We start from the raw sequence: 25,492 nt of genomic DNA, 5'->3' as shown, positions 1-25,492 counted from the left end.
TGAGTACAGAAAGGATGAGGAACCCAAGAGGAGAGAAATATTCAACAAAGTGATAGTTTAAAATTGTGTTATATGTTCTGGGTTAAGTGGCAGATGCTGCAGCCACAGGCAATGGTCTACAGGCTCCATTTGCTTTGCATGGACAGTACGACTCTTCCCCACTTAATATATTCATCTTCACAGTTCCCTTCACTGGGGTTATTTCCCCACAATACTTCCCTCACTCATTCAAATCTTTATTCAATATACCTGCTTACAGATTACCATCTTTTCCTGGCTGCCCCCTCACCCGGCTGTCTTTGCTACTCAATTCTTCCTCCCCTCATGGGTGCTCCCTGTCTCCTTACCCTTCCTGACTTTTTAACCCATGTATTTAATGTGTCATCCCACACACCGGACAGCTTCCTTTTTGTTTTGTCTATTGCCTTATTCTTCCAGAGTAGATGCTTCTTGTTTGTTGTCTGTTTTGATTTTTCAGTCTCTTTGCTTCTAGAATGTATAGTAATCACTCAAGCAATGGCTGCAGTATGAAGGAAGAAAGAAAAGACAGAAGGGGCAGAAGGGTAACCAGAGAGGGCTGGAGGACCAACCCAGGCAGAAATCAAGGCAGGATGTGCAATCACATGAAGACACAGAAAGTTCATATCCAGGACTGCAAGAGGTGAGTCAGTCCGGGACTCAGAAGACACTGCTGATGTTCAGCATCCGCCTCTGGCTCCTCATCTAGAGTCATTCAAACTGAATTGGTGTTCCTCCGCCATCACTTAATGATCCTCCTCCTTACTTCAACTGCTACGTGCACGGGCTGGCTGCTGATACAGCATCCGTTTACTACTCAGCCAGAGAGCCCGGCATCTTCTGCCTTCCAAAGGTGTCTTGACTTCATCTGCCTCTCACTCTCTCCGTGACCATTATTCCTATCATCTCTTAGTGGGCAGGGGCATCTTAACCAGCTCTCTGTTTCAGCCTGCCAGCTTTCAGTCTCATTCACTATCACGTTCCCTTAACAAAGTCCAGAATTAACAGCATCAGATGAAGCCCTGTGTTCTTCCCACCCATTCTAGCCTCATCATTCCTCTCAAATCAAGGTGAATCTCCACAGTCCTCCATGCCTGGAAAGCCCATGCCACTCTCACCTGTCTTTCATGGTGCAATTTGTGCTAAAATTTGCCCATGTTTTAATTTCACAGGTTCTTAGAAATGTTCAGTTTCAAAAATATGTTTAATATTTATGAGCATTGTCCAGGAAATAATAGACATATTATTTTTCTTATTATATGATAAATTCACAGTAATTAAAATGAGAAGTATCCATACCTGTTCCCCATAGGATCACCTTGTGTGCTACAGGAGCTATGCCTCCCTCCATGCTTCCAAACCACTGAAGTACATGCTTTGGTTGACTAAAAATCATTGAGCTGGCTTGGGGTGTGGTTACAGAAGCCGAGATCCCAGGACTTGAGAGGCTGAGGCAGGGGGGTTGGATTTTACCACAGCTACTGCTCCACAGGCCCTAGGCATAGTTTTTCATTTGAGGCTCAGAATAACCCCCATGAGATGAGACTAAAGTAATTTGCATGTGATGGAAAGGAATCCTGGGGCTCACAGGTTGTCATGTGTGCCCAGTGTCACACAAATGATAAGAGGTTGACCTGGTATTCAACCTTCATCACTAGCTAGGCCACACCTTCGCCCTATTTGCATATCATCTCCTTAGGTCCTACTGCTGCAGACACCTTCAACATTTGGAGTCTGTGACAGTGGAGCCTGTTTTGGTTGAAAAGTGTATCACCCAGTGAGGAGGATGGTAGGATACCCAGAAAATGGGACCTGGTAGAAAGCAACACCCCAGTTGTCTGAGGTTTTCTAGGCTTGCTTTAAGAATTTCCTGATGACAAGTTGGCATCACTCTGACTGAATCACAGCCTGCTGGCTTTTTCTGCTGTCCTGTGCACTTTGGGTCTCTAGAGATGCTCTGCGTTTTCCACCCCCAAGAAAAAGATGATGGAGCCATATTGCCCAGTTTCTGCCTACACCTCACAAGTGCAGCCCCTGTCACACACAGGAGAGGCCTGCCTGCCTGCCACAGAAGACCCTCAAGGTCATGCGCTAAGGCTTTACAGTATCTACACTTTATCTCTAAAAAGAAAATCTTAACTTGAGTCATCTCTTTCCCTGTTGTGAGTTTCATGGAATCTGTGCATGTTAATAGTCAGTCCTGTCACATGCCTGTCACCATTGCTGGGAGCCTATGTGTCACAGCATTTGAGATGATGCAGCCAGATACTATCGACCAACTCAGCATCTCTCTGAGAAACCCATGCTCAACCACATCCCTGTGGTAATAAACAGGAAGGATGTCCTCTATGCCCTGATAGACTGTTATCTACAAATGCATAACTCAAAAGGAATTAACACCAGTATTCTTTTAATTGGAAATATCCTTCTTCTGCCTAAGCAGATATGTGCAAACCTCTTTCTTACTAAAGCCATCCACAGCAGAGGAACATGTGTGTGAATGACAGCCTTTTAATCTTCCCCTGTAATCAGCTCCCCAAGCCCGAATGCTGAGTCTGTGAAACTGGCAAGCCCCGTCTACTTCTTGGCTCCCTCTTGCCGAAGGCTCTGGTGGTCTGCCCTGCCCTTCTCCCTAACTTTAGCACTGGGACACTTTTGAAAGCCAGGATATTTTTCAGCCTGGACTTGATCCTCCATTAAAATCAACCGACCTAGAAAAATAAAGCTTAGGGGAAGCGGCTTTTCTGATCCCATTATTGATAAGCTCTTAGAGTTCATCAATGAAAATTAGAAGTTGTTAATCCTGTACATTCCCCCACCCCCTTGATTTTTAATTACAGAAGAGAGAAGTAATGGATAATAACGTCTGGGGTTGCAGAGACACCGAAGCTGTCAAGAGAAAATTAAATTTACAGTCAGAGAGTTTTGTTTTCTCGAGTGTCCTTATGAAATGCAAAAGAGGCTCCTGGCATCACCAAGGCAATTCAACTGGTTTCCTAAACTGGCAGGGTTTTCTTCGAAGAAGCCTTCCTTCCTTTGCCAAGAGAGTGTATTAATGACAAGGACTGGACCTAAAGGGAACTCATTCAGAAGAAAACTGCATTAAAAGAACATTAAGGGCGATGTTTTAAAGTCTGATTTAAACTCATGAAAGCAAGGAGATTTATTGTTGAAGCCAAATCGCCGTGCTGACGCGCCCTGCCTGGTAATACATTCTGATTGGAGCACAGGGGATTGGATCTGTGCAGAGACATCGCTCACTGTGGCCTCAGCATTCCTGCTGCTGAGCTGGGAGATAGTGATGAGGGTGGGGTGTGGGGTGGGGGACAGGCTGGGGACAGCCATATTTCTGAAAGCAGATGGGCTAACATCCCACGGGGGCCACCTCACTAGGGAAATAGGAGAAGGGCACTGTCAGCTGAGGTCAGCCTTGGTATTAGCGGATGGCTCAGCAGCCTCACAGCTTCCCAACACAAGCAGCCATGATTGCAGTGTGTGTGTGTGTGTGTGTGTGTGTGTGTGTTGCTTTCTGGAGAACTGGAGGCTCAGCAGGAAGTTCCAGCCCATCCCCTCTGAATCCTAGGCATCCCCACCCCAGGCCCTGCTCCCCCGAGGTGGGGGACACTCTTGGAATGCCCCTTCTATATGCTGCTCTATTTTACTTAGCAATTGCTTTAAACCCAATGCAAGCATCTACTTGTGCTGCAGACCTGGATGCTAGCCAAAGGGCCAGCTGCTTGCCATCTTGCAAGTCAGGATCTGATTTCTAGATTAGCAGTGTTTGTGCCAATGTTGGAAAGATACATTGAAGTCACCTGGAAAAATCAAAGAAGCCTGCCTTGAGCTTGTACACCCCCCCAGTTCAAGGTCACATCCCCCAGTGAGCTTCTATAGTTCAGCTGTCCACATCATCACATTCTATCCCAAATAGCAATAGTCTCTGGAGTGTGCCTAAAGCTTTTTCCACTAGGCCTTCAAACTGATGCCCTTTTGTGCCATTCTTAGTGTCCCAACACCTGGACAGATGTCCATTTCTTGGACTATATGTTACTCTCTACATAGTATGGAATCTTCCCCATGCATGGATGGATACAGGGCTGTCTATTCAAGCAGTCACATTTAGATAGTAGAGATGTGGCCATAGGCCAATCTGTGAAAACTAGAGGACTTCAGAGTATCACTTGGGGAGGGACTCAAAAGCGTGTGTGTGAGGTTGTTTGTTTTCTGAGTTTGATTGTTCAAGGCAGGGTCTCACTGTAGCCTAGAATGACCTAGAATTCACCTAGAAGCCCAGGCCAGCTTCAAATCATGGTGATGGTACCTCCTACTTCAGTCTCCTGAGTGCTGGGATTGCACATGTGAGTCACTGCTCCTAGAACAAAATGTCTTGGGTGAAAATCAAGTACCAGCCTTGGAAAGCCTCCTGAGGGAACAGAATCAGGAGGGGGACATGGAGGGTCAGGTGACTAGGTGGGATTCGAGATCTTTCTGTCATGTATTTATCTAGTTGATTTGGATGTTGATTGCTTCTCAGCATCGAAGAGAATGAAGCTGTGTAAGCAAATGAGCAGAGTAAATTCAGCAGGTCATGTCACAGAGGGATGTTCACTATAGCAGAAGTAGCTTTGGGAGCATTGGGAGGGGGCAGGGCTTCAGGGAGTGATAGATGGCTCATGGTGTATTGGGCTTGAAAGGAAAGTAGAAGCTTCTCAAAGGCAAGGAGTAAGAAGTCTGGAGGGCAGGGTACACAGAGCTAGAGTGGGAATATAGCCAGTCATGGGGACTAGGCAACCAGCAACTGTGGAAGAAAGACTGGCTGTACAGCTGCAATCATGGTCTCAAAGGCTCCCTGGCCTTCTAAGGACCATTAGCTTTCTCTGGTAGCAAGTAGGGAGCCAATGAATGACTTTGGAAGCTTCTGAATCATCAGTCTGATGAAGAAAAAATGCAAACTTTGTCATATACATAGCTCTCCTATTTGGGTTAAAGAGGATGACCCTGGAGGGAGTTCATATTGGTGTGGGTAGCATGATGTTCCGAAGACCTGCAGGCATCTCAGGCCGCACAAAAATTGCTTATGCATTGAAAGTTTTGTGAATGATTGCCATGGGCTCCCTAAAACCAACCAGTAGACCTCAGTAGCTTAATCTAAAGAGAAGTGTGGCGAAGAACTTGCTCTTTAAGGAGAATTTCATAGATTGTATTTTTTAAAAAAGTGTGTCACAATGTCCATGTTTGCTTTCTATAGTGGTTTGCAACATCTTTAAAGTATATACTTGTGTGCTCGAATGCATTTCAAGAGAAAGCAGCAACCCAGGCTTGCTAATAGTTGATGAATCTGGGAGATGGTGTATGTGTGTTCATTACAATTTCCTTCAACTTTCTGTACATTTGAAATTTAAAAAAGAAAAAAAAGCAAAGAAAAACAAAGCCCTAGCTCAAGGCAGAAGTAACAGGAATGAATATAAAGTGATGAGCTTTATTCATTTATATTCCTTTACCATATTCTGTCTGAACACACGCTGTAGTGGTTCAATATTTAGTTGGAATAATCGATAGGACGTAGTGCCTGATGGGAGGCACAGTGGCAGAGCCCGAAGTGGCCAGTGTAAATGATGGGCAGCTCACTGAGCAAGGAGACCAAAAGGCATAAGGGCAGCAAATGGGAGGAAGGGTGGGAAAAATTAATTCTGTGGGCAGCACTGTTAAAGGTGTGGCTGATGAACTGGAGTGTGTTGTTAGAGGGTGAGTGGAATTAAAGGGACGGTAAGTGAGGGCAATATGGACCAAGGACAGGGAGACACTTGGGAGAAGGTAAGGGTTAGGAAGTGATGTGTGTTGGTTGCCTGGTGATGTGTAAAACATATGCAAAGTAGCTGACTTCATCTGTAGCCTAACAGGGCTGGAAAGATGGGTGATGGCTTCCCAGCTTGAGCCGGCCTTCTCATCGTCCCCATTGCTTGCTAGATTACATCTGTACCTACCAAACACCAAACAAGAATCAAAGATAAGCAAACCCTCAAGGAGACCCCAGTGCAGTGTGGTAAAGACTAATCTAAACAGCTACTGCTGGACCTCTTGCAGCCAGTGCCAGGCCAAGGAAGAAACTGAGACCCTTCAGTTTCATAAAAAACCTCACTGATGCCAAATATCCTTCATTTCTCTGTACAGACATTTAATTCATCTGGAAAACATGGCTTTGGCACAGATCATGGACCATGTGACTAATTTGTGGCAAATATGTCTCAGCTTCGTGAAAATACCTGTTCCAGTTAGTACTGCCCCCCCCACCACACACATACCATAATACACAGGTATTGCTGTGGCTTCAGAGAACAGGCCTTCTAGGATGAGAATTGGGCTGTGAAAGAAGAGTAGTTTCCAAGATGGGAGAGGAAGGAGGGAGGGACAGGAGAGAAGGAGAGAGAGAGAGAGAGAGAGAGAGAGAGAGAGAGAGAGAGAGAGAGAGAGAGAATGGGTTGCTGAACCTAAGCCACAGCCATAGCCACATCTCCAGACTTCTTTCAGGGAAATGGGTTGGGAGTTCAGGAAAACCCTGTAAAACAGAACAGTGGTTCCTGCTAGCCCGAGTTCCCATAGCAGGGCTGTGCATTTGCCTTTCTGAAGAGCTGTGTCGCTGCTCTCAGGCATTCCTCTTCTTAGTATCTGAACTTAGGCACCTGAAAGGGTTCCCAGAAGACCCCACTCTGCTCTGACTTGCTTTCAGCTGCTCTCTCAGCCCCCTGCCTATGCACAGAAAGGCCCATGTGTTCTGTGCCCGAAAACAGTGGCCAGTTCCCTCTCTTCCCAGAGTAAGGAGTGGGAATTTGAAACTTCTTTTGTCCTCGAGAAGATAGTACGGTCCACCCCTTTATCTGGATGAGGTGAGAGAGAAAAGAGTAGTTAGGCAACTTGTCTGAAGTCCCATGCCAGGCTATGGTAGAGAAGATTCTAGACCCATTTGGGATGACTCTGGAAACCATGGCAAGCTCTTAAAGTCCTCATGAGATGGGCTGACCCTCCCCCTTACCAGCTGCAGCATTCAGGAAAGGGGGCCCTGCACCTTGCCTGGGCAGCACAACAGAGCTGACACAATTGACATGGGGAATGGGTGAACACAACCTGAGAACAAGAGCTTGATGAATCTGGCCCTGACTCTCATCTGCCATATGGTGGTATGGGCAGAGTAGAGATGACCTCCCCACTCCCACCCCTTACTGCCTGTGGTGGGTATCAGAGATGGCCCTGAGGTCATCAGAACTGTCCCTGCCCCTCATCAGCTGCAGCACTTGGGAGAGTAGACGCTACACCTTGCTTAGGCAACACAGTAGAGCTGGCACCAGATATGGGGAGCTGACCCTGAGGGTGTGAAATCAGGAGAACTGGCTCTGCCCCCATTGCTGGTTGCAGAAAGGGGTGAACTAGCTGGGGTGGGGTGGGGTCAACTCTGGAGAGCTCCACTCTGGTGGTGAGGACAGGGAAGAGCTGGTGGGCTAACCAGCCCTGAAGCTACCCAGGCCCAGAACCCGGGTTATGAGTTGGCTCATCCCAGCATCAACCCCATCTATGATTGGTGGGAGCACTTGAAGGGGCCAGTCCTATAAACACAAAGCTGTATACATAGGGCAACAATTGGATACCCAGGGGGAATTCTAGTGAGGGCCCAGCATTGATAGGGTAGCAGAAACCAGAGGCCTCTAACCAGACCAATGACTCTCTGCTATGAACACTTGCAAGTAAAGACATATGGATAAAAGGGTTTATTGTGTGACTCACTGACTCACACAGTACAACTCCCATGATGAGATCTTTTTCCTTTCCATTTCTTTTCTTTTTTTCTTAAATTTTATTCTATTTCTGGGGGGGGGGGTGTTGCAAGGGTGAAAGGCAGATACTAAGGGACCAGGGAATGAGTAGGATCAAGACGCATGATGTGAAAGACACAAAGAACAAGTAAAGAAAGTTTGAAAAAAAATCCCTCATGAAAGGCTACACTGTTTTATCCCTGAGTGTCTAAATCCAAGATGTGAAAACAACAACAAAAAGCACAGAAATAGTGACATTGTGTTTTAGGCTTTTTTTCTAAGTAGCTTGATCATTTTCATTATCAGAACTAATCCTTCAGCAAATGCTGAAACCTATTTTTATGCCCCTCCTTTTCTCTGTGATGATGTGGATGTGAGTGCATGTGTTTGTAGGTGAGGTTACTCGCATAAAATGCATGTGTATGGAGGCTAGGGAACAACTTCCTCTCTCTCTCTCTCTCTCTCTCTCTCTCTCTCTCTCTCTCTCTCTCTCTGTGTGTGTGTGTGTGTGTGTGTGTGTGTGTGTGTGTGTGGTGATGAGACTAATGAAAGTGCATGTGTATGGAGGCTGGTGGACAACTTTCTGTACCATCCTCAGAAATGCCATCCATCTCCTTTGAGATCTTTCATTGGGTCAAGAGCTCACCAACGAGACTAGGCTAACTGTCCAGCAAACACCAGGGATCCTCCCATCTCTGCCATCCCAGATCCCAGCACTGGGGTTATAAATGTATGCCACCACACCTAGCATTGTTTGGTGAGTGCTGGGGATTGAACTTGGTCTGCTGTACTTGCAAGCAAGTGCTTTGCTGACTGAGCTGCCTTCTTGACCTCTGTTACCCATTTTATTAGTGAATCAAATTAAGAAAAAGAGAGGTTGGGACACTTGCCTTAGGCACAGTTTGGAGAAGTAGTTTGGTGTCTATGTAACATGCTAGGGCACTCACTATGCCTGAAGAACAGCACAGAAGTGACTCACGGCAAGGCTCTTTCCACAGCTAATGTACATCTGGCATGGACTCAAGAATGCCTCACCTGGCCACCTCCCTGTGGCCACATGACAGAGAGAATCTGCATACCAGTCAGGTACCTATCCCTTTGTAGTTGTCCTTGTCTCTGGAATCTGCCACTGTGAGAGAGAAGTCAGAGATGTCTCCAAAACTACAGGAAGGGATTCATTTCCAAGTGTTAATAATGTGAAACTCTTGAGAAACACCTTCACTCTGGGAAAATCCTGCTACAGATTAAACACTTCTTGGCCAAATTAGCATAATTATCCCCAAAGTTAGAATAGAAAAAAACCCTTGCTGTTGGCACTCACTAATAGTTGTCTCAGCCTAAATGTGAAATATTTTCATACTTTTATGTTTTGGCTGTTATCATGAAAAAGAGAATTACTGGTTGGATAGAAATGAAAAGGTAATCAGGTCACAGTGGCTCATGCTTATAATCCTAGAACTCAGGAGGCTGAAGCAGGAGAATTGTCAAGAATTTGAGGCCAGCTTGGGCTACATAATGAGCTCCAGGCTAGCCTGGGATATGGAAAAAGACACTGTTCCTGGTCTCAAAACAACAACATTCTAGAAACAAAACAACAAAAGCAAGAGAGAAGAGAGAGATGGAAGGAAGGGCAGATAGAAAATGACAAATGAAGCATCTTTTCCTTAGAATGAACTATTATAGTTCAAAATTAAATTTCCATGATCCTGTGAAACATTTTGGGACCTGTCGACAGCAATTCCATTTTGTGACATGGTCATTCATAGGTCACGCATTGACTCCAGATCACCATCAGGAACTTCCTGAGGTGGAGAGTGGTATATCTTAGGATGGCTCAGGGGGTGAAGGGTACTTGCTGCCAAGGCTTATGATCTCAGTTTGATACCCAGGACCCACGTGTGGAAGGAGAGAACCAACACCTACAAGTTGTCCTCTGACCTCTGTGTGATTGGTGAGACATGTTGACCTATCCCCCACCACATACACACAAAATGAGTTAAGTTTAATAAAGTGTTTAAATTTGTGAGTAAGTTTACCACCACCATCTCCATTTTTTTTTTTTGGTCACATTTGACCTTTGCCCAGACTAGTCAGAGTGGCTGTTATCTGGTATATGCCATTTACGTGAATCCGAGGATGAAGTTGCTCTAGAATTTTAAGTGAAGGGGGAGGAAATGCAGCAATATATCACTTCTCAAATAACGTTTTCCAGGATTTAAATAATCCCCAAAAGCCACAAGCCAGGAGGTCACTGCAAGAGGATCACTGTGTAGCTGAATCTTCTCGGGAGATCCTGCCCTCACTTTACTCATAGTGTCCTTACACGATCTATCATCCATGGCAGTGGCTTTGACTTCCAAATCAGCGTATGTTTGCCTGTGTCCTCCAGTCAGATTAGAAGCTGCAAATGGAAAAGGCAAGTGAGGAGATCACTGCTGGAGAAAGCACTCAACAATTCCAAAGCAAGAGACAGGTGACAAGAGGGCGGGGGACAAGAGCAAGTCACAGTCTGTCCAGACACACAAGAATCTGGAGTCATGGAGAGCAGGGACTGACCGTATCAAATACCTCAGTCAATATGCCAGAAGGCAAAGTACCATGGCACTCACATGTGACTACTCTGGGCCATCAGGAAGAGAGGAATTTGTGTTCTGGGTGAAAAACCAAAAATCAGATAAGGAGGAATGCAGCGAACAGAAAAACTTTACGTATAAACAGACTAACATTCTAAAAGAAAGTTCTAGACAAACCTTGGAAGATCTTATGCCTCAGTTATGATTTCTATTGCTGTGATAAAACATCATGACCACAAAAACAACTATACTTCCAGGTAACAGTCCATCACTGAGGGAAGTCAATGCAGGAACCTGGAGGCAGGAACTGAAGCAGAGCTGGCAGAGGGGTGCTGCTTGCTGATTTTTTTTCCTCATGGCTTATTCAGCCTGCTTTCTTATACAACTCAGAGCCACCTGTCAAAGGTTGGCACCACCCACAATGCCTTTCCTACATCAATCATTAATTAAGAAAATGTCCCCACAGGCTTGCCTATAGGCCCATTTCATGGAATGCCTACAAGCTGGAGTTGAAATTCCCTTCTCTCAGCTTACATCAAGTTGACAATACACTAGCCATCATGGCTTTCTTTATTTAACTGTCTCTTTGTTCATGTACCACAGAATACTACATTTAAGTGTTTATTCATAAACACAATATACACAAGGAAAAGCAGATTGTTCTAGAGAACACAGGAAATAGAGATATCTCTAAGAGTGTTGACGTTTATGGTAAATCAATTAAAAGATGTGATGAGAAAGTTACATATTCTAAAATTGTAGGAGGTTTAAAACAGGTTTGTTGATCAGGTCGAGCTGTTTGCCATCTAAGCACAAAATAGAGGGAGTGGGATAACTGGATCCCACTGCCCAGGGCCATTGCTTCCTGGGTGGTAAGATCTGTGTTGGAACTGGCACTTCTGGAAGACAGTGAGGCAGGAGGGAAAACCAGTAAGATCAAAGGCTCTGAGGTGTGAGATCTCATTTCTCATCATTTGGGGCCTTTGATCAAGTCTCTAGATTCATAATGTTATCCTGACAGGTTGGGATTTTAATGTGGGAACATAGCTAAGGAGATGATGAACTCATCTGGAACTCTTATAAGGATTTGGAAGAATTAGATGAAATCATAAGGAAATAGTATGGTTTTAAAATAAGCACAAAGGATGAGAGATGTATTCAGGCTTTCAGAATTCAAACAGATTAACCTTGAATTTCTGAGATACTGAGGAACCTGAGGACTCCCCACCCCCAATCCCACCCCATGTGTATTTTAATGTCTAATAGTTGTTAAATACATATCAACCAGTATGTGTCATGTAAAATCTATTCCATCCATTTAGCCTTTAAACCAACTCAGTGGGGGGATAGAAATTCTTACAGTGAGGAAACTGATGTTCAGGGAAGCTAATGAACTCACCCAAAGTAAAAGTAACATAGCCAAGAAAACGCAGATATTATAAAATGTTCAGGTTATCAAGCCCCAGGTGAATTTGCATGTGGCAGAGAAAGCCATTCTATTTCCAATCCTTCCTTCCTTCAAATAGCCGGGTGTCTGTCTTCAGGCTGTCAAGTCACTGAACCTTGACAACAATGAAGGAGAATTTTAATGTTCCAAGATTTCAATAGATCTGGCGCTGTTTCCGTGAGAAATTGAAGATGCAGGTTTAACGTGGTACAGGAACAGCCGTATCTTGTAGATTTAAGGTATTTGTAGTGTATCCATGTTCAGGGTAGTTTTCTTCCGCCACCTCCACTGCCAGAGATAAAGAATGAGTGATAGGGGGTTTGCAGGACTGATCTCTGCAGCAGTATTTATTCCAGCCTCATAGGGATCAATATGAGGCTGTGCCGACAATTACACTTGATCCACGAGCGGGGATGTTAAAATGCCCCTTGTCTTGCCTTGCGCACGGTGAATAATAATGCCGTCCAGTGTTTATCAGAGGCCAAGTGTTTAAAGCTCTGTTGTGATTTTCACAGAGACAACTTTGAAGAAAGCATGCTTTCCCTATCAGCCCAGGAGCAGCAGCTCACCTCCCAGGCACACCCTGTTTTCTCTGCTCTGCTGTAAACTCCTTGGATTTAAATGCAAGGAAGACATTGACACCTTCACTTTGAAATGAGAGAACTCTACAGAATGTCAAACACAGCCAACAGTTTTCTGACTTCTGACCCTGCTCAGTTTTTTTCCTTTTCCTTTCCTTTTCCTCTGCATGACTCAGACAGGCGCTTGGAAGCCCGGAGATAAAAGGCCCTGTTACACGTGCAAAATATGACTATTATTACCTCCTTTAATAAGGCTTCTTGCCAATTTTTCAAATGACTAGAGTCTGTTTTCTAATTATTACTTCATCGTCTCTGCATTCATTTTCTTTCCCTAAAGGAGACTGTTCTGAAGGAAAGTGCTAGAAAGTGTGTGTACTGCCATCTATGGGAGGTCACAGGGCTTCCACCACAGTGGAGCAGGAAACTTCAGTTACAGGGGCAGGTAGCACACACACAGAGAGCTGGGATCCAACTGAGCCTCAGAGTCAGTGCGCGAGCGCGCGCGCGCGCGCGCGCGCGCACACACACACACACACACACACACACACAGCATCTGTGCACTGAAACAGGGGGACTGAACCAAGTTCCCATGTAAAAACAACCACTGCTTGAAGTTTTACACAAATATAAATTAATATTGCCACTTCAGGGATGGAGAGAAGACATTTCTCATGTACAAGGCAGTTATGTTTGTTTTTGTAGTATCCTGTGGGCCATCCTGTCGTATCCTGATAACTAGGGGCTTCCGTGAGTATCCTCAAACAGCCTGTTAGAGATCCAAGAATTTATCTGAGTACTCTGAGAATTCCAAAGAAAGCCAAGAGCCAGGAAATGATCATCATCGTTCCGGAATACGGATAAAAAGATCCACAAAGCATTGATGTGAACTTGGCTCTAGAGTCAAGCTTCCCAGAATTTTATAGCAAACTATTGTTTTAGTATCAGAAACTCTTATCGCCGAGGGGCAAATTGTAAAGGGAGGCAGTGGTTTTCAAAGAAGAATACATGGGGCACTTGGAATTTAAAAGGCCGTTCCACATGTTAACAGAAGTTTGTCAAAAGAGTCCTTGTCTGCACTGACCATTCTATAGGGCTGATTGATTAGAAGTGCAATGATTGTATAATGGCTAGGTTGTCTGAGGTTCAGAGTGAAATTATCTTGGGATATCTTAGCTCCATAAATAGCCCCTTACTAACTGACTACCTCTGTGTGTGATTGTGACCTAATGTCTTTGTGAATATTAGGTAAACACTTTTGTAACATATGAATAGACCCCTACCTTCCACCAGCCCCAAAGGTCAGGATGTCATAAACAACATATGATGCCTATAGCAGACTGTTTTATCTATCAGTCTTCGATTGTAGTTGGCTGTTTTTACTCTTTTGCTCTTTTGGGGACCTGTCACCCAGCTCTCAAATAAATCACACAGAGGCTTATCTTTTCTTATGAATGCCCAGCCTTAGCTTGCCAGCTTTTCCTAACTTAAATTATCCCCTCAACCTTTTACCTCTGGGCCTTTTCCTTTTCTTACCTCTGTATATCTTATTTTTACTCTTATTCTGTGGCTAGCTGTGTGGTTGGGTGACTGGCCCCTGGAGTCCTACTCCTCTCATTCCTTGACCTTTTTTCTCTCTTTTTCTCCTTCTATTTATTCTCTCTACCTGTTAGCCCTTCCTATCCTCTCTCTTGCCTTGTTACTGGCTAATCAGCTCTTTATTAGACCAATCAGGTGTTTTAGACAGGCAAAGTAACACAACTTCACAGAGTTAAACAAATGCAACATAAAAGAATCTACCATATCTCTGCATCATTAAACAAATGTTCCTCAGCATAAACAAATGTAACACATCTTCAAATAATATTCCACAACATTCTATAACCCACTTCCCTGATGTTTCTACCAACACATTTTGAAAGTGTGCTGATTTGTGGCTTTATTCAAAGTTACTATAAAAACTTGATAAAACAATTACAATGTTAGAATTTGTAGCTGTGGCAATGTCAATGTACGTACCTGGGCCATGATCACTCATATTTGGATCCACAGTAAACTACCTTTTGTTCCCTAGGTAAGAGCTGTTTTCTATGTCAACACAGCTCATTCATAAAAACAAAACAAAAAAGAAACTTCAAATCAAACATGAATGAGTTAAGGAAATGCTACTAGGAGAAAATATTTGCAAAATATACAATGAAGGACGTGTGTTCAATACATAAATCACTCTTAAAATGAAATAATAAGAAAATAACCAAGTTAAAAATTGGGGAAAAGATCTGAACAGATGCCTCACTGTGGTGATTTGAATAAGAATGACCCTCAAATTCTCAAATATTTGAATGCTTAGTCACCGGGAAGTGGGACTGTTTGAAAAGATTTAGAAAGATTAGGAGGTGTGGCCTTGTTGGAGAAGCTGTGTCCCAGCTTTGAGATTTCAAAAGCTCACACCAGGTCCAGTCTCTCTCTCTCCCTCTCTCCCTCTCTCCCTTTCCCTCTCTCCCTCTCTCTCTCTCTCTCTCTCTCTCTCTCCCTCTCTCTCTCCTCTCTCTCTCTCTCTCTCTCTCTCTCTCTCTCTCTCTCTCTCTCTCTCTCTCTCGATCAGGATGCAGCTCTCAGCTGCTTCTCCAGCACCATGCCTGTCTCCATGCTCTTCCACCATGATAATAGCGAACTAAGCCTATGAAACCATAAGCCTCCAATTAAAAGCCCCCTTTAAAAAGAGTTGCCATGGTCATGGTGTCTCTTCACAGCAATAGAACACTAAGATACACCCCAACATCACAGGTAACAAAGAAATGTATAAGATGATCAGTGTTCTCAAGGAAAGGTAAATGAATAACAAGATGCTGCTGTGTACGTCTCACAGGGGCTGAAATCCAAAAACACTGACAGCACTAAATGCTGGCGAGAGGGAAGCAACGGGAACTCTCTCGTTCAGTAGTTGTTTGGAATTCAAAATGGTGCAGCCATTTCCTAAAACAGTTTGGCAGTTTCTTAGAAAGCTCAAGCAGATCCTTACTATATGATCCAGCAAACATGTTCCTAGGTTTTTATCCAAGTGGGCTGAAAACTTATATCCACGTGAGTGTTGCTAGCACATGAATGTTTATAGCAGCTTTATTCATAATTGCTCCTAATTGGAAACAACCAAAGTGTGCTGCACTAGGTATATGCCTAAACAAATCATGGTACATCTTCACAAAGGAATATTATTCAGCACTAAAAAGAAATGCACTATTAAGCCAAGAACAGGCATGAAGCCATGAAAAGTGTAACATGAAATGAAAGAAGCCAGTTTGAAAAGGGTCCATACTGTATGAGTCCAACTACATGGTGTTCTGGAAAAGGCAAAAGTATGGAGACAGAACATAGATCATAGACATAGACAGTACATAGTTGCCAGGAATTCAGGAGGAGCGTGTGTGGGAGGGACAAACTGGTAGAGGATGCAGGACTTTTGAGGGTAGTAATATGCTCTGTATGAACATATGGTCATTGGAACATGTTGTTATATATTTGTCCAAACTCAGAAAATGTGCAATACCATAGGGGGCCTTACTGTGCGTTATGAACTTTACTTAATGGCATATTAACATTGGTTTACCAAAGATAACAAGTCTGTCATGCTACTTTAAGAAGTAACTAATCAGAGGATTTTGAGTATATGGGGGAGGGGCATATGGAAACTCTCTCCACTCATGCTTTATCTTTCCGAACATCTGAACTTATTCTAAACATGGGATTTTTAAAGGGGGGCATGTAAAGATTTATAAGAAAAACTGGAAAAGAAGAAAGCAAATACCTCAGTCTGAATATGAAACAAAATGAAAACCAAGCAGAAACAGGTAAGTTACAAAGAGGGACACTTCATAAAAGCCACATTATACAATGACAACATACTTTCAATGCCTTCATAGTCTTTCCTTACCAACTGACAAGAAAGGAAAGAAAAACTTGCTCATGTGGTAGCTGCTCTATGCTCTAGCTACCAGTCCTCTCCGATAGCAAAAGAAAGTTCTTCCCTCTCAAGCCCTGTGAAGGCGACATGGACGTGGTTATTAAATGGCAAATGGGCACATCCTCTCCTAAAGTCAGAGAGTCTCCTCAAAAGCCAGCAATGGAACAGATACAGATTGTCCCATAAAAATAAAAGATGGAAGTTGACTGCTTGCCTACCAGTAGAGGGCTGCTTTATTACTGCATCTGTGCAATGGAATGCAGGAGACTGGTCTTCATATAGTGTTGAAGGATGAAAATCATGATTTTAGTTTTTTGGGTTTTTTTTTCAAGACAGGATTTTTCTGCATAGCCTTGGCTGTCCTGGAACTCACTCTGTAGACCTTTCTGGCCTTGAACTAACAGAGATCTGCCTGCCTCTGCTAAGGTGAGGTGTGGTTCAGTATCCTGGCTTGCTGCCCTATAGCACCTATGCACAGACTGTTAGAGGAACCTTTGTCTATGACCTGGAATGTCACAGCTGTGGCTTCTGTTAGGAATGGGGAAATGGAGGATTCAGTGCCCATGCAAGAAGAAGATAGCATTCACCCCTGTCCTTTTGTTTCTATCCTTGGAAAATATGACAGGAAATCATTTTAGTAATTTTAAGGCAAGAGGGTGTATAACACATTTAGAGATGTTTTTCTTTCCTCTTTAAAATGTTGCTCATTGAAATGTGAGTGAGCACCAGGTACCAGGATGATTTAACTGCCTGAATGTCACCCCTCATTTCCTGATGATGGTGGGTGAATCCACCATTGCTCTAGTTACTGATTTACTCGTGGTTGCAAAGCTAGCAGCATAATAATAACACTAAAGAGACTTGGATTTAGAGAAAGGGCAAGGGCACTGTTCACCAGGGACATAAGGCAAAGGAGGGGACCAAATGGGAAGTTGGTCCTTCTCATACCAGAGGAGGGGTGAGGCTTTGTGGACACCCGTGAACCTGTGTGAGAACTATACTTTATGCTTCAAAGGCAAGCCATCAAAGGTCAGTCAAACAGAACAGCGAACTGCTTCCTTCACACAAAGCGGCACTGAAAGGAACAGGTTCAGTGACCAAGAACTGCATTTTGGGTACTGTACAAAAGGCAATGGCACCATTTCTGTTCTCTGGGTTTTGAAGCCCTGGTGTTAGCATAAGGGCAGCACTGGACTTGGGACTGTAAGTATGGCTGCCACATAAGAACTCAACTGCAAAGCAATTTCTTAAATAGCTAAGCTGCCCACCAGGCTGATTGATAAAAGATCATAGAAATATGCCCCCCCACGTCCCTCAAAATATAGGTTTTTCACAATATCGTGATATTTTAGCATCTTTTTGAAAGTTGGAAAATCTAGCAGTAGGGAGCCTGCTTTTCTTGCATGCTGACAACCCAGTGAGCTGACAGGGACTGTCCTGTCATCCTACCTGTGATCTACTTCAGTCATTTGCAGACATTTCAGAGTGCAAGTCCCAGTCCTCACCTAAGGAAGCACTGGCAGGCAGGATGTGGTGGCTTGGTGAACTGGCTGTGCAAGGCATTTTAGAGTAAAGTTGCTAAAAAGATCACAGCATTTCCCTTCGACTCAAGGTGTGTATCACACCACACCACCCTACACCACACGGCACCATACTACATCACAACACATCATGTCACATCACACCCAGGCTTTGCAAAATGCAGATGATGTGTAGTGGGCAAGGTCCTGGCCATCCAGCAAGTGGTACCAGGAATGTTATAGGAAGGCTTAAGCGGACATTAGTGGACAAGCTGATGGCTGCCTGCCTCCCAGAGCTTACAGAAGTGGACAGTGGGTGAGAAAACAAATGACCACATGCAGATTTACCATAAAAGAGTGGGTGGAGTGTTGTCTTAGAGAATGACAGTGAAGGTGGACAGGAAAGGTGACAGAGAAGCTAACGCCTGAACAGTGATAATGGCCAGCCAGATAAGGAATTCGATCACGAAGATGTTGGTAGAGAGAACAGCAAAGGCTCCAGAATAAAAGAGCTTGAAACAGTCCAGGGACTAGAACAACTCCAGTGTCTGAACACAGTGAGTGAGGAGGAAGGTGCATGAAGAGACAGTGTGTCAGGTCACCATCTCTGAGTAGAACGCTTGAGGTTTATCTACCCCGAGAAGAAGCTATATAGAGAGATAGGAACCATAAGACTCACTGTAAAGGTCTAAGATGGTGGTTCTCAGCCAGGAGTTGGTGGTGCACGCCTTTAATCCCAGCACTCGGGAGGCAGAGGCAGGCAGATCTCTCTCTGTGAGTTCGAGGCCAGCCTCGTCTCCAGAGCGAGTGCCAGGATAGGCTCCAAAGCTACACAGAGAAACCCTGTCTCGAAAAACCAAAAAAAAAAAAAAAAAAAAAAAAGGATGGTGGTTCTCAGCTTTCCTAATGCTGCAACCCTTTAATCCAGTCCCTCATGCTGTGGTGAGCCCCCAACCATAAGATTATTTTCATTGTTACTTCATAACTGTAATTTTGTTACTGTGATGGACCATGATATAAATATCTGATACACAGGATGTCTGATATGCAACCCCAAAAGGGATTGTGACCCATGGGTTGAGAACCACTGGTCTAAGAGCTCTGATCAAACCATCAGGGTAAAGACACAGCAGAGCAGCACAGCTAACAGAGACAGTGGAAGACAGTGACACAACTGTGTGAACACATGTGACCTTCACCTGGCAGGTACCCCTTCTCTCCCTCCATCCAGCTATAGCACATTCTCTTGTTCCTTTCACCTCTACTCTGGAGTTCATGTCTCATGGCAGTCTACATGTGGTGGAGAGTTTGGCTTCCCTTCTCTCTTCTTCACTAGCCTACGTGAGTGTGTGTGCACACACACACAGCGACTTCACACAGCCACACAGTTGGGGATGGTAGCGCAGGGGCACAGGGCCAGATGGAGGAGCTTTGGCTGGCTAGAATGTAGTGGTCATTAGAGGCAAGTGAGGATGCTGGCAGTCTGGTGAAGCAGGGCTAGATGGTGGTGGACTTTGAAACTGTAGGCTAGAGGAAGCGGAATATGATTTGGGAGTCAGCTGGGAGCCTTTCTGGGCATGAGAAGAGCAGAGCAGTGTGATCTAAGTGACTCTGGAGGGAGATGATTCTTGATGATGTGTGTCCAATGGATGGAAGGAGACACAGGCTGCAAGAAGAGGAGCTAATTGGTAGACAAGAGTCCAGGTGTGAAGCTATTATGACTCTGCTGACTGGTGCTGCCAAAAGAAGGAAGGCAGAGGAAGAAAGAGCTGAATTTAATCTTGAATTACAACTGCCTCTGGGTACATATTGGAGTAGGAGACATAGTACAAAGATGAGTGAGATGAGTAAGAACTGGGAATGTGCTTGAGAGAACGTGGAGCTATGAAAGGATTGAGGAACCTGAAGTAGGAAGGTTAAAGCTGGGATTAAACATAGTGGCTGTCAGAGAAGCATTTATTGAAATGTCACTTTTGTAAGAAGCCATCTCTTCCCCCGCCTACCATGGATGGTCGGTGAGTTTTGGCTTCTATTCTTCTGTCATGCATGCAGCATGCATTCTAATTTACCTTTGCCTGTCAATGCATGCTAGTGAAGATCTATAAGCCCCCACCGACAGAGTCTCTCATCTACTCTCTTTCTATTCCCAGAGATCTGTTAGTTGAGTAAGTACTCTTAGCTTTTGGTGAATGGGTGTTCTCCTCAACTCCAGACACTCAACAACACTGTAAAACTTCAAAAATGTGTGGCAGCTTGTGTTGGTTTGAGTGAGAACTGGCCATGTAGGCTCAGGTATTTGAACATTTGGTACCCAGTCAGTGGAGCTTTTTGGGGGTGGGGTTATGGAGCTTTTAGGAGGTACAGCCTTGTTGGAGGAAGTCCATCACTGGGATGGGCCTTATGCATATATAGCCTTGTCTCACTCTGAGTTCACTTTCTCTGCATGTTTGCAGTTGAGATGTTATCTCTAAGTTTCCTGGTGGCTCTGGTGGCTCCTGCCATGCCTCCCTTGCCATTATGAACTCTCCCTCTGAAACTATATGCCAAAAAACCCCTCTTTATTCTATACGTTGCCTTTGTTCATGGCATTTTATCACAGAAACAGAAAATAACTGATGCAGTAGATGAGGTACCAGGGCATTTAAAGTTGTTGATATGAAGAACATGACCATGTTGTATTTTAGGGGAATTTGGAACTAGAAAAGCAGTTGAATGCCATAAGCAGAGCTTAGTGGGCCATTCTATAGGAACCTTGAAGATAGTAATACGGAGACAACACATATGGACTCAGGGTGGCTCAGCCCATGGGGCTTCAGAGGGAAGCAAGGACGTTAACAGCAATTGGACTAGAGGCCATGCCTGTGGTACTTTGGCCTCCTCCTGCCTTGTTCTAAGAACTTGACTGAGACTAAACATAAATAATGGAATAATTTCTTTGGTGGAGAAAATCTCAAGGCAGTGTCATGTTGAGTCTGTGTGGCTGTTATTGAATACTCTTATGCAGGTCTATGATGAAATAAGAACACATGGATCAGAAATAAATGGAAAGAAATGAACATTAGGAAATTTAATATTACAGCCAAGGCATGTGCTGACAGAGAGCATGGAACTACTAAGGAGTTTAGCATCATTAAGGCAAGGCCTACTACTCTACACTGGAACAATGGGAAGGCTGACCTCAGGACAATATCCCACACAGCTAAGCTTCCAACTTATAAAAGAAAAGGCCTAAGGAGGTTTCAGCTCCTAAAAAATAACAACATACAAGTACTCTCACAAATGTGATTGAGGGGACAAGTGTCCACCCCAAGCTGCCAGTTTAACTGGCAGTGTCATCCACGGGGTACTGACTGGCTTTGGAGACATAAAAGACACAGGGTGAGGAGATATGGATTCTTCTTCCCGAGAATTCAAAGAGCTGCTGAGGTCAGGCACACACAGTAAGGGCGTCCCAGGCAGGCTGTGAGAGGCTACCGGATGGAGCTGTAGAACTGATGGAGCTTGTAGAGACTCCAAGATGCTGGTGATGTAAGAGCTCTGAGATGTCTGCTAAGAAGGGCTGCACACCCAGAGAGGAACCAGCCCAAGAGAGGGAAGTGTGCTGAGGTAGCAAAGCTAGATGAGTGTAGCCACTCAGCCCTTTGCAACTGAAGCTCCAGACACTGGGGCTGCAGGATTTGGTTTGCATCTGCTGGGTTTCTGGCTTGTTTTGGTACAGTATTTCCTCACTGCTCTTACTTCCCTTATGGAATGAAAATTTATATGCTCTGCCATTGCATGCTGGAAGCACATAATTTCCTTCCTTCATTCCTTCGTTCCTTCGTTCCTTCCTTCTTTCCTTCCTTCCTTCCTTCTTTCCTTCCTTCCTTCCTTCTTTTTTTTTTCTTTACAGGGACCACAGTTGAGAGATTGCTTTGAGTCTCAGAAGAGACCTTGGACTGTAAAACAGTGTGAAACTGTTAAAGACAATGGGGAATTTTAAAGGTTGGATAAAGACATTTTTCATTGTCACATGACCATGGACCTATGGGGGTCAGGGAGTGGAAAGTAGTGGTTTGAATGAGGAATGTCCAATAGGCTCATCTATTTGAATACTTGGCCCCATTAGTGGAACTGTTTGGGGGGAGGTTATATAACCTTCAGGAAGTATAGCCTAATTGGATGAAGTATGTCACTGGGGTGGGCTTTGAGAATTTATAGCCCCATCCTACTTCAAGTTTACTCTATGTGCCTTGTGCTTGCAGTTGAGATGTCATCTCTCAGCTCTGGCTACCTGCTGCCACGCCTACTTTGTCATTTTCAACTCCCACTCTGGAACCACAAGTCAAAATAAACTCTTCCATAAGTCGCCAAGTATTTTAGCACAGCAACAGCAAAGTAACTAATACACAGCTACAGAATTCCTTGAACACTTGTGGAGCTGAGTGAACAGCTGAGGGGTTCCCTTCCCCTCAGCTATTAGAGCCATAATCAGGAGTCCCGGAAGTAGCACTGTGATTGGCTCGCAGGAGGGAGGAGGAATTAAAATGATTCTGAGATGACCGAATATCAAATTACAGGGTTTTTAAGATACTGCTGGGTGTCAAGTGGACTTTCACCCTTAAAATCTGGTCTGCAAATATGCAGCCCTCTACTGCCTAACTCACCCTCTGAAGGATGTAAATCTCAGTGTTGGCAGAGACCACAGGAACAGCTTAGCATATTCTCACCCTGCTGCTTTCACAGAAATTACATTTGTGTTACAATGAAATGTGAAACCTGGAAAACACATAAAAAAAATGAGCCTTTCCCTACCACACGCTAAGCCACCAAACCTACATGAAGTGAGGTTGTTAAACTTTCTGGGTAATTACTATTTAATTAGTTTGTGCCTTGGACAGGCACTGGGAATACAATTTGGTATTCACAGCAAGTGCACTCTGGGGTCAGGGGTAGATGGCTCTATTCCCCCATTCTGGAAGGTGAGCCTCAGCTCAGAGACTGGAACCCTGAGTGGGTGATCTTGTAAGGGCATCACTTGATTATACAACCAGCTCATGAGCCCCCACCCATAGACTGAAGGGTGGAGCGCCACAAAGGACAGAGAGTTGTCTATGAATGAGCACTGATAAAACGTTAGGATAGCCCAACCCTCCTAGAGAAGGTACTTGGAATGATGGTACTCAAGACCCCATCTTAGACTAGGTCTTGTGGGCACATCACCAGAAGGAAAAAAGGCATCCATGACACCAAATGCCTTCTCAAAAGAACAGCTGGAGGTCCGCTGAAGACTCCTGAGAGTCTTTCTATAGCCTATCATTCTACTCATGGGTCACCTGTTTTCTCATCTTCTTCTCTCTCCACATCTCCTTCCTAGTGGGCAAGCAGCTGGATTGGAAGGCAGGAGTATTTTCAGTTCCATCTATGAAGAACAGCTTGTAAGTCAGAAAGGAACAGATTTTGGAGTTGCCCATGCCTGGGTCCCGGTCTCAGATTCATCCTTTCTGGCAGATTGACCTTGCAGGGAGGATCTTGGCTCCTTGGGTTTCCTTTCTTGCACATATCTGGAAGCTGATGAGCCTATTTCACCAGCTTTAGGTTTAATAAGAGGGTTAAATCACTGTGAAAAATTTGGGTTTGGCATTGAGAGGAGCTCTGGGAACCCCTCAGAGGAGGGGGAGGAAAGATTGTAGGAACCAGAAGGGTTGAGGACACCAAGAGAACATGGCCCATGGAATCAACTAAACAGGGCTCATATGGGCTCATAGGGACTCACAGAGACTGAATGAAGTAGCAACCATGAAGCCTGCATGGGTCTGCACCAGGCCCTCTGCATACATGCTGTGGTTGTTTAGCTTTAGGGATTTTATGGGATTACTAACAATGGGGTGGGTGGTGTCTCTGACTCTTTTGCCAGCTCTTAGAATCCTTATTCCTCCTATTGGGCTATCTCATCCAGTCCAGCCTTGATAGGAGGCTAGTCTTAGTCCATCTTGTTATGCCGTGTTCAGTTGACATCACTGGGAGGCCTGCTCTTTTCTGAAGGGAAACGGAGGAGCAGTGGATCTGGGAGAGAGGGGAAGTAGGGGGCACTGGGAGGAGTGGAGCGAGGGGAGGGTTCAGTCAGGATGTGTTGTATGAGAGAAGAATAAAAAGAAAAAGAAGCCAGGCATTGGTGACACATGCCTTTAATCCCAGCACTTGGGAGGCAGAGGCAGGTAGATCTCTGTGAGTTCAGGGCCAGCCTGGTCTCCAGAGGGAGTGCCAGGATAGGCTCCAAAGCTACACAGAGAAACCTTGTCTCAAAAAAACAAAGGAAAAAAAAAGAAAAAAAAAAAAGACTGGGAAATAAGGAAAGACCAGATAAGTAAATTCAATAAAGACTCAATAAAGAATTGTTAAAACTTCATATGCATTATAAAATTTCTTTTAAAGCTTGTGTATTATTACATTTTTGTTGCTGTGATAAAACACAATGTCAAAAAGCAAACTATGGAAGAAAGTTTTTGGGATTTAGGGTTCTAGAAGGGAAGGAATCCATCCTGGCAAGGAGGCATGGGAACAAGCGGCAGTCATGGCTGTAGGAGCAGACAGCTGAGAGCATGCATCTTGAACTACAAGCATGGGTCAGAAAGAAACCTGAGAGCACAAAACCCATCCCTAGTGATACACTTCCTTCAGCAAAATTGTAGCACCGAAACTTCGCAAAACAGTGCCACCGAATGGGGTCAAAACACCTGAGATGGGGGGTGGGTTGGCATTCCCATTCAAACCATCACACATGGCTTTTTCCAGCAAAGAGTAAATAATTGGAACCAGAAAGGACAAGAAAGCAGAATTCTAGGACATAAGCTAGTGCTTAGCAATAGTTACTTTAACACTTGGTGTGTTGAAGTGATAAACGGTATTTCATGGTTTCTGTGGGTCAGGAATTTGAAAGCTGATGAACAGGTTGTTTAGCTTAGAAACCATCGTTGTCAGGCTACAGTGTCCTGAGGGTTTGGCTGTGGACTGGAAGATATGCTCTTTTCTTTTTAAATTTATTTATGTATTTATTATGTATACAACATTCTGCTTCCATGTATATCTGCACACCAGAAGAGGGCACCAAATCTTATTACAGATGGTTGTGAGCCACCATGTGGTTGCTGGGAATTGAACTCAGGAATTCTAGAAGAGCAGTCAGTGCTCTTAACCTCTGAGCCGTCTCTCCACCCCTGGAAGATATGCTCTTAAGATGGCACACACATATGACTTTGGGTGGGAGGCTTCAAGACACATGCACCTCCCAGCAGAGCCAATGGAGTGCCCTGACAATGTGGCAGCTGGATTCTCCCAGGGTGAATGATTGGAGGAGAGCCAGGAGGAGGCCCCAGTGTCATTTATGCCCAAGACAGACCCCCATCACTCCCACCCTTTTCTGTTTGTTAGAAACAAGTCATTAAGTCTAGCTCATTCAAGGGGAGGTAATTAGTTTCCACATGTTGAAGGGAGAAGTACTGGAAAATGTTTGAACAGAAATTGAAAGCAATGAAGCTAACATTTACTTAAGTGTAAAGATGATCCTTGTGGCCAGGAGGCATGTGTATGGGAAACTAGGGACTCTGAAAA

Source organism: Cricetulus griseus, chromosome 2 (assembly GCF_003668045.3).
Source record: "Cricetulus griseus strain 17A/GY chromosome 2, alternate assembly CriGri-PICRH-1.0, whole genome shotgun sequence".
Classification (NCBI taxonomy): Eukaryota; Metazoa; Chordata; class Mammalia; order Rodentia; family Cricetidae; genus Cricetulus; species Cricetulus griseus.
The sequence above is the reverse complement of the archived record's forward strand: the minus strand, read 5'-3'. Positions refer to the sequence as shown.